An 11,022-nucleotide genomic window follows, 5' to 3' on the forward strand; every position below is an offset into this window, starting at 1 on the left:
ACGTTTGGGAGTGCGCAGCATGGCGGATGGACCACGTTTGGGAGTGCGCAGCATGGCGGATGGAGCACGTTTGGGAGTGCGCAGCATGGGGGATGCAGCACGATGGGGGGTGCGCAGCATGGGGGATAGAGCACGATGGGAGGTGCACGCCTCCCCCCAACACACACACACACGCGCACTGCACAACACACACACACTAGGAATCACAAACAACGCCCTACACAGACACCCACACACACAGACAACGCTGCACACACAAATATACGCACATACTGCACAACACACACATTGCTCAAAACATACCTCCCCCCAAAACACACCACACACACACAAACCGCACAACACACACACACACACAACGCTACAGACACACAGCGCTCCACAAACAACGCAACACACATACAACACCGCTCTCACCCCCCGCGACACTCAGAACATGTACAGCGCCCTACACAAACACTTGGTAACTACACACAACAACATCTATATATATATATATATATATATATATATATATAACAAAAATCATACATGAACTACACAATACGTAAATTCTAGAATACCCGATGCGTAGAATCGGGCCACCTTCTAGTGAATATATAAATATCTAACAATGGGAAAAGTTAGCTGCACATTGAATATTGCTTTTTATTTGATTTTTAGAAAACAGACGTCTATTAGTAACTGTATATATTATAATTCTAATATAACGTCTAACTTGCTTTCATTTCTTCTTTACTTACTTGCCTTTACTGTCACGGTCTCTTTTTTGTTTTCTTGTTCAATTTTTTCAAATTTATATTTTCTCCACATGTAAATTTTTTTTACAATATATATTTTATTTCAATTTTTCACATAACAACAATCAATACAAATCACAATCGGCGTAACACTATGATAATATTAACAACCACCACTAAGCAAAATAAAGAAAAAGAAGAAAAAAAAAAGGAGGATGGGGAAGAACACCAATCCGGTCTATTCTATATGTAGGAATCAATAACAAAACCATATATAGAGATCAAAGCCCCATAGGATAAATAGCACATGAAGGAAATACCCCAATTTTTCTGAATTTGTTTTCTCCTCTCTATATTATGGACAAGGGCAAATTCATAATGAGTATTAATTTTCCTGACAAGCTCCTCAACCGAGGGAACTGAAGGGAGTTTCCACTTTATAGCCTGACATCGTCTGGCCGAGGTAAGTATATCAGCAATAACAGGTTTCACATTTTCAGGGAAGTTATCGAGTCCTATATTCAGGATTGCCAGTGGATCAGCCATACTTACACGAAGACTAGTTACAGATGAAATTAGATCAAACACCTGCTCCAAAAATATCATAGCTTTAGGACAGGACCACCATACATTCCCCAACGTGCCTTTCTGAAGACAACCTTTCCAACAGAAAGGGGAATAATCCGGGATCATGTCAGCCAATTTGCCTGGAAACAGATACCACTATAAATGTATTTCATTTTTTCTAGGTGAATTATACAAGCTGATATCCTATAAGTCCATTCCGAGGCGGCCCACCATTGTTGAGGGAAGAATGTAAAAGATAACTTTTGTTCCCATTTTATCATGTATGACAACTTCACATCTTCCAACGAGGAGTTTAGAAAACTATATAAAATTGAGACCCCTTTAATATTATATTTCCCTGTTTGATAAAGTCTATGTAGAGAGAGAGGAGGTGAATTGTACCCAAAGTCAGATCTAGCACTAAGGAGATGTCTCACTTGGAGCTATTAATAAAGACAGTTTCTATGTAATCGAAATTTCTCAACCATCTACAAAAAGGACTTTAACTAAGAATCTCTATAAATAGCCACCGATTTAGAAATGCCACACCCTTCCCAATCAGCAAGGCTTAAATAAGGGGTAAGGGTTTCTAAGGATCTAATAGAAATATCAAATAAAATAAAAGAGAGATCCCCTTCACCCCACCTCCTCAACCAATACAAAAGAGAGAAGATGGTAGGGAGGTCAAAAATTGCATTAGATGGTTTAATGTCTACTTCCAAAAGGCTTCTAGTATCCCATGTGAATATTTTATTAGTGGTCAACAAATTATAATTTTTAAGTATAACATTTCTAGGTCAGATAATTATTTTTACCATTGTAAGATTTGTGATGTTTCAAAATAATCCATTTGTGTGTCTAATATTTCCCTCATTCTGTACATGTCAAGGGTTTTTCCCCTGTGTGAATTCTTTGGTGTTTTGCAAGATTTGATTTTCGGTTAAAACATCTCTCACATTCTGAACATGAAAAAGGTTTCTCCCCTGTGTGAATTATCTGATGTCTAACAAGACATGATTGATCTGTAAAACATTTCCTACATTCTGAACATGAAACAGGCTTCTCCCCTGTGTGAGTTCTCTGATGTGTAACATGATGTGATTTTCGGTTAAAACATCTCCCACATTCTGAACATGAAAAAGGTTTCTCCCCTGTGTGAGTTCTCTGATGTTTAACAAGACATGATTGATTTGCAAAACATTTCCCACATTCTGAGCATGAAAAAGGCTTCTCCCCTGTGTGAATTGTCTGGTGTGTAACAAGATTTTTTTTTTGGTTAAAACATCTCCCACATTCTGAACATGAAAAAGGCTTCTCCCCTGTGTGAGTTATCTGATGTGTAACAAGATGTGATTTTCAGTTAAAACATCTCTCACAGTTCTCTGATGTTTAACAAGATATGATTGAGCTGCAAAACATTTCCCACATTCTGAACATGAAAAAGGCTTCTCCCCTGTGTGAGTTCTCTGATGTCTAACAACACATGATTGATTGGAAAAAGATTTCCCACATTCTGAACATGAAAAAGGCTTCTCCCCTGTGTGAATTGTCTGGTGTGTAACAAGATGTGATTTTTGGTTAAAACATCTCCCACATTCTGAACATGAAAAAGGCTTCTCCTCTTTGTGAGTTCTCTGATGTGTAACAAGACTTGATTTTTGGTTAAAGCATTTTCCACATTCTGAACATGAATATGGCTTCTCCCCCGTGTGAGTTCTCTGATGTAAAACAAGATATGATTTTTTGCTAAAGCATTTCTCACATTCTGAACATGTGAAAGGCTTCTCCCCCGTGTGAGTTCTCTGATGTTCAACAAGATGTGATTTTTTGTTAAAGCATTTCTCACATTCTGAACATGAAATTGGCATCTCCCCTGTGTGACCTTTCTCGTAACTAACAGATTCTGAGGAAAATCTTTTCTGCCCTGGGTGAATTTTTTATTAATTTTTTGATATTCTGAAGTTGAAAATGGCTTCTTTGCTGCAAGAGCACTTCGATTTTTAATGCTGCTTTTGTGACATTTATTTTTCTTAATAGTCTGTGATGAATCAGAAGGTAGGACTTGTTTAAGAGAATCAGATGATAGATCTTTGCTTTGAAGAGATGATGGTATATCTGGAACAGAGGCATTCACTTCAGTTAAATTTTGTGTGATATCAAGGTTATCTGTTTTAAAAATCGAAGATGTCAGTTGTGCCTCAAATCTCCTGGTACAGTCCTCTGCCAAGAATAAAAATTATTTTCAATAATATATATAAACTAGCTGTAGTACCCGCGGTTGTCCAGGAAAGTTTCTCTGTGTCTGCGTGTGTCTTTCTCTATGTCTGTGTGTGTCTCTGTATGTCTGTTTCTGTGTGTGTGTGTCTGAGTGTGTCTCTCTGTCTCTGGGCGTGTGTCTCTATCAGTCTCTGGGTGTGTCTCTGTGTGTGTGTGTCTGTGGGTGTGTCTCGGTGTCTGTGGGTGTGTCTCGGTGTCTGTGGGTGTCTCGGTCTGTCTCTGTATCTCTGTGTGTCTCTGTATCTCTGTCTCTCTGTCTGTCTGTCTCTGTGTGTGAGTCTTTTTGTCTCTGTCTGTTTTTGTCTCTGGCTCTGTGTGTCTCTGTCTCTCTCTCTCTCTCTCTGTGTGTGTCTCTGTATCAGTCTCTGTGTCTCTGTATCAGTCTCTATGTGTCTGTGTCTCAGTTTCTGTGTGTCTCTGTCTGTCTCTGTGTTTGTGTGTCTCTGTGTATGTGTCTGTGCGTGTCTCTGCCAATATCATATTACCTCACACATAAGCTGCTTATACTAATCATTATCTCACACAAACTGTCTTATACTAAGAATGTCCTTCGTTGCCTATAGCAACGAATCACAGCTTCTATTAATGACCTGCAGCTCTGAGCTCCATTGACTTTAATGTAAGAAGGGTTTGTTTGGCCAATAACTGTAAAGCGTGGTGTTAAATTTTCCTCTCAAAATATAGTCTATGACGTTCCCTGAATCAAATTAGGTGGCTGTGCAAAATTTTGTGATTGTAAATGCAACGGTGCGGATTCCTTTAGCGGACATACACTAGGCTTTATATATTAAAGATATAATTTATAAAATAGCTTGTAACGCTGTAACCAGCATCTCCGCACTGTCCAGCACCCTTTCCTTGGTGCAGGTCTCCCTGGAGTGAGTTTAGTTCATGCTCATATATTCTTAAAGGGCCAGTGTGCACCTAACCCGTAAGTTCCTCACAACCTATGGCTGAGAGGCAATAGGTATTTAAGTAATCCTCCCCCTATGGGAGGTGCCTGGGCAACGTGGTCAATCCTTAGAGACGCGTTGCTAGTTGTCAGTTACCATGCCACTTGCTGAGTCTTATGCTGTGTATGTTAACACGTGTCTGTTTTCTAGTATCCACTGTACATGCTGTATCTATCTATACCAGCTGTGCCTGCCATATCCGCTACACCTGCTTACACCAGCCGTCCTGTCTGCACCCAACCACATCAGTGACTCTCCGTCTCCAATCACCGATCCCTGCGGTCAGCTATCACAGTGCAAAGACTCCCTGGCATATCATCTGGCAGCTACCTCCCAGCACAAGCCTATCCTCACCATCAGAGGCTGAACATGGGAACACATAGTGAACATGGTAAATAAAAAACAAAGTGTAATTGCACTTTTTTGCAATTTCACTGCACTTGGGAATTTTTTTCCCATTTTTCAGTACATTATATGATAAAATGAATAGTACAATTTAAAAGTACAACTCATCCCGCAAAAAATATAATCCCTGATATGCCTATGTTGACTGAAAAATAAAAAAGTTATGCTTCTTGGAAGAAAAGGAGGGAAAAAGGAAAAATATGTGAAGATGGGGTGAAGAGGTTAAATTTTGGAAATGATGTGGGTGGGCTGCCCGGCCTCCATGTACCCACTGTGGGATAATCCTAACCTCCCTCATATGTTACAGTTACCCTGTGCCCAACATTCGATAAAAACGCCCCTATCAGCACATTCATCAGAAGGGAGAGAAGGAAGATCCATCAATAAGATGCCGAGATTCTAGGAAGATGGATTCATTGCTCTCAGTGGGAGAAACAATAAGAATCTTGTAGTTATGATACTTATTAATGGAGAACAAAAATATAATAAATGATGTTACAAAGCAAGCTTTCCAGACTACTGAGGTCTCTTCATCACCTACAAGATTATTATTTTGTTTCTCCCACTGAGAGCAATCAATCTTTATTCACCTGGTGAACACGGCACCAAACTAAGAATCTAGGACGTCACCAGCATCATTACCCTCCGCTTTCTCTTAGGGGTCCACCATACAGATTAGATTTTTCTTGCCATGATTTTCTAATGTGACGCCCTGGACTAGCCAGGTAGTCACAGGTAGACTCCCGCATTACACCTGTCCCCCAATAAGGTAACACCAGCCAAACCATAAACCCTAGTCACCTCCCGCAGAGCTTTATGGACAAACCAGGGAGGCGGAGCCAGGCGGTTGACCATTCCCACCGAGGAGTCCAGAGGGCCTGAGGCAGGAAAATAGAGTGAGTTCAAGTTGAGTTCAGTTGTGAGTGGAGTGAGGAGTGAAGAAGTCTGACAGGTGCCGGGGTTGGAGCCTGGGCACCTTTGGCTAGGAGGCAGATGGTGGCCTAGCCTGCAGGAGCTGGGAAGACAGCTCGGTGGAACCGTGGTGGGCGGGGACAGGGTAGTGGCCCGCCGGTATCGACCCGGGGAACCGACTCGGAAACCGGAGCACAAAGGGGGTTACTCAAACCCTGAAACGAGGTCCAGAAGCCACTGGACTGAGTTAATCAACTGATTGCGGTCTGCACCTTAGGTCCTTTCCAACCCAAGTCCCGACTGAAGACAACAGCCCACCGAGGGGGATAGAAAGCCACCGCACAGGCAGAGAGATCCCACGGGCCAGGGTCTGTGGGCAAACGGGCTCCTCCGACATATACAAAGCCGGGGAGCGGACTCCTGTTGCTGAAGCATACACTACATGGTGCAGGAGAAAGGCAAAGACCACCAAACCGGGTGGGGGACGAGACGCAGCCGGCTGCGGGCACCGACCACCATCAACTTTGTTCATCAGAGACTTGTGTGTGTCAATAACAGTGACTACAACAGTGCCATCCGGCCGCGCACCGCCCTGCACCGCCCAGCTACTCTCCCCCAACGGGTCCCGGGGCCATCATCCCTGCCCACGGAGGGGTTAACATCTTGCTGCATAACCATCTCCCCCGGGTGCCCCGTAACTGCAGTGGTGGTGTCCACCTTCACCACAACCCGTGGGTGGCGTCACGAACTTAAACACGGCTCCGGCCGTGCACCTACCTACCTCCCCCCTAAGTAGCGCCAGCACACTTTCAGAGCGAAGTGACCCCCGGGTCCAGAGGCGCTTGAGCCACCCACCAACGAGCCCGGATCCGAGCGGCTCGGCTGCAGCCGAGCGCGGGGCGGTACACTAATTTCAGGGGATAGGGTGGATCCTACCTGTAAGATCTGGCTGATACAAGTCTCACTCCAACAGAAGGTCGTCCAATGCTCAAAATAATGGGGGCAGTTTTGGGTGGAGGAACATGTGGTGGTCTAGCAGCAGCATGGTGACCATTTGATATGGCCAGACTACAACCCTGATAAAGCAGCCACAGCCGGTGACTGAGAAGAATCTGTGACTTCTCTGCATTTAGTGGTCACTACTCACCTAGGCGGTTATCTGTAGGAATCTCCTCTTTACTCCGCTCATCACCCCTCACATATGTCTCTGTAGTATTAATATGGGGCAGATCTTCACCCTGAAACAAATATTGTAAAAGTCACAGACAGATGGAGAAGTCCCATCTATGATCAGCTCTAATCCTGCCATCTCCACCGCTCTCATTACACAAGTATCTATATATATAATTGCCTTATTCTGTCTGTCTTGCTCCAAAATAACATCATTACAGTGACAACCGGCGCATTGGCCGCTCACCTCAGCTCCCCGCACACATTGGCAGCTCGGCTAAGCCCTGCCCCCCGCACACATTGGCCGCTTGCCTCAGCCCTGCCCTCAGCACACATTGACCGCTTGCCTCAGCCCCGCCCCCCACACACATTGGCAGCTCGCCTCAGCCCAGGGGTGGGATTCAGCTGGTTCTGTCTGGTTCGGGCAAACCGGTTGTTAAAATAACAACCAGTGCGCCGAACCGGCAACAATCAGCGTCGGCGATCCAGTTCCCTGTATTCATTTGTATCGGCGTCTTTAAGATGCCGATACAAATGAATCCCCGTACCTCCGTGCAAGCCACACTTCCAGGTTCAGTGGAGCCAGTTTTCTCTCTGACCCGGCGTCCGGCGGCGTGATGACACTGCAGAGGTCACGGGAGCATGGTGAGATTACCTCACCATATTGCCGCCTGTCAGTGTGCAGAGTGCAGCGGAGGAAGACTGAGAAGAGGCTGCCGGCACTTGGAGCAAGTAAGCGCTCTGTGAGCCGAAGATGCGACTATGCAGGGCAGGAGGAGGCCACATGGACGCTGCAGGCCAGGAGGAGGCCACATGGACCCTGCAGGCCAGGAGGAGGCCACATGGACCCTGCAGGCCAGGAGGCCACATGGACCCTGCAGGCCAGGAGGAGGCCACATGGACCCTGCAGGCCAGGAGGAGGCCACATGGACCCTGCAGGCCAGGAGGAGGCCACATGGACCCTGCAGGCCAGGAGGAGGCCACATGGACCCTGCAGGCCAGGAGGAGGCCACATGGACCCTGCAGGCCAGGAGGAGGCCACATGGACCCTGCAGGCCAGGATGAGGCCACATGGACCCTGCAGGCCAGGAGGAGGCCACATGGACCCTGCAGGCCAGGAGGAGGCCACATGGACCCTGCAGGCCTGGAGGAGGCCACATGGACCCTGCAGGCCAGGAGGAGGCCACATGGACCCTGCAGGCCTGGAGGAGGCCACATGGACCCTGCAGGCCTGGAGGAGGCCACATGGACCCTGCAGGCCTGGAGGAGGCCACATGGACCCTGCAGGCCAGGAGGAGGCCACATGGACCCTGTAGGGGAGAGGAGGCCACATGGACGCTGCAGGGGAGAGGAGGCCACATGGACGCTGCACGGGAGAGGAGGCCACATGGACGCTGCAGGGGAGAGGAGGCCACATGGACGCTGCAGGGGAGAGGAGGCCACAAGGATGCTGCAGGGGAGAGGAGGCCACATGGAGCCCCCCCCGAATACATTGGCCGCTCGGCTCAGCCCCCCTCACGCATTGGCCGCTCGGCTCAGCCCCCCGCATACATTGGGCACCTATACACCTCCCCCCAGGACTACTCCACCTATTATAATCCTCTCTCCCAGAACTCCTCCTCATATTATACTCCTCTCCCCCCAGGTCTGCTCCTCCTATTATACTCCACTCCCCCCAGGTCTACTCCTCCTATTATACTCCTCTCCCCCCAGGACTACTCCTCATATTATACTCCTCTCTCCCCAGGACTACTCCTCCTATTATACTCCTCTCTCCCCAGGACTACTCCACCTATTATACTCCTCTCCCCTCACCTCCAGGACTACTCCTATTATACTCCTCTCCCCTCACCTCCAGGACTCCTCCTCCTATTATACTCCTCTCACCCAGGACTACTCCTCCTATTAGACTCCTCTCCCCTCACCTCCAGGACTACTCCTCCTATTATCCTCCTCTCCCCCCAGGACTACTCCTATTATACTCCTCCTATTATACTCCTCCTATTATACTCCTCCTATTATACTCCTCTCTGAGGGGTGCGCAGCATGGGGGATGGAGCACGATGGGGGGTGCGCAGCATGAGGGATGGAGCGCGATGGGGGTGCACACCTACCCCAAAACACACACACACCGCAACACACGCACCGCACAACACACCACACCCACACACACAGACAACGCCGCACATACACAACATCCAACACATAAAACACCACGCACACATAAACACCGCGACACACAAAGACAAATATACACACACACTGCGCAACACATACACAATGCACAAAACATACCTCACCCCAAAACACACATGCACCCCACAAACACCCACACACAAACCGCGCAACACACACAGCACCACTTTCACAACGCTGCAGACACACAGCGCTCCACAAACAACGCAACACACAAACACCGCTCTCACACCCTCCCACACCCAGGCAACACCCAGAACATTTATAGCGCCCTACACAAACACTTGGCAACTACACACAACATCTATATATATATATATAACAAAAATCATATATTAACTACACAATAAATTCTAGAATACCCGATGCGTTATAGAATCGGGCCACCATCTAGTAACACATATAATACTGGAGGATAAAACAAGACTGAGCACAAGACCTTCACAGCCGTCTACACATCATAGGGAGATTTCATGGCCCCTTCTCTCCATCTACCTGATGATCCTGAGGAACATCGGGATCTTCTTGGTTACAGTCCTGTGGGAGAAGAGGACGGGGACATCTCTCTGGTGTTGTCCTCTTACTGGATAGAACTTGAGGAGACACATACAGGGACTGAATTCATTCCTTACATACAGATAATTATAGGCCGTGTGTATTTAGTCCTGTCTATTACCTGGTGATGTGAGGGGCTGGGGAACCGCCATCATGATGTCCTTGTACAGATCTTTGTGTCCTTCTAAATACTCCCACTCCTCCATGGAGAAATAGACGGTGACGTCCTGACACCTTATAGGAACCTGACACATACAATGATACCGTCACCCCCGATCCCTTCATAGCGTTACTGTATAATGTCCCAGCATTCCCAGCAGTGTCACCTCTCCAGTCAGCAGCTCAATCATCTTGTAGGTGAGTTCTAGGATCTTCTGGTCATTGATGTCCTCATGTATCGGGGGGTGAGGTGGAGGCCCCGTGATTGGGCTCAGGGGTCTTCCCCATCCCTCAGACACAGGGGCCTGACAGCGCTCACTAGAGGTCTTCTTCACTACTGTGTAATCCTGGTTATGGAGAGACACAGTAATAAATCTCACTCCAGACATTTCCAGAGTCCTCACCTCTCCAGTTCTGTCCATCTGTTATTCCCATAGATAAGAATGATGTAATGTGACGTCATCAGAATCTCTCACCTCTCCAGTAAGCCGGAAGAGGATCTCTAGGGTGAGGTGTAATATCCTCTCGGCCATCTTGTCCATGTCCATATCCATCCCTCACGGGGCAATCAGGAGAATTCTCTTCTATAGAAGATCTCCACTGAGAGGATCCGATATTGTAGGGACCTGAATGGGGAGAAGATGACGATGTGACATCAGAAAGAATCCACTGTAATAATACAATTACTGGAGATAATAAGGGGAAACATAATGAGAACATTCTGGGGGAACATTATATTTTGTGGGGGCAGAAAGGGCCGAGGACTGAGGGTAGAAAGGGTCCGAGGGCAGAAAGGAGCCGAAGACTGAGAGCAGAAAGGGGCCGAGGACTGAGGGCAGAAAGGGGCCGAGGACTGAGAGCAGAAAGGGGCCGAGGACTGAGGGCAGAACGGGGCCGAGGACTGAGGACAGAAAGGGGCCGAGGACTGAGGGCAGAAAGGGACCGAGGACTGAGGGTAGATGGGTTTCCTCACTTCCGGCCTCTCATAGTTGGGGCGTCTGTATCTATCAGAGGAAAAGGAACAAAAACCTCACGATTCATAGAAATCAGCGAGAGAAAAACACCAAGAAAGTCTCAGAGCTGAAGGG

At 47.1% G+C, this 11,022-nt stretch overlaps 1 pseudogene; it reads right to left on the reverse strand.

Annotated features, from left to right (window-relative positions):
- Positions 1-888: 888 nt before the first annotated feature.
- Positions 889-10,015, reverse strand: LOC142272107 (uncharacterized; annotated as a pseudogene).
- Positions 10,016-11,022: the final 1,007 nt, after the last annotated feature.

The sequence above is a fragment of the Anomaloglossus baeobatrachus genome, unplaced genomic scaffold, assembly GCF_048569485.1.
Source record: "Anomaloglossus baeobatrachus isolate aAnoBae1 unplaced genomic scaffold, aAnoBae1.hap1 Scaffold_344, whole genome shotgun sequence".
Lineage (NCBI taxonomy): Eukaryota > Metazoa > Chordata > Amphibia > Anura > Aromobatidae > Anomaloglossus > Anomaloglossus baeobatrachus.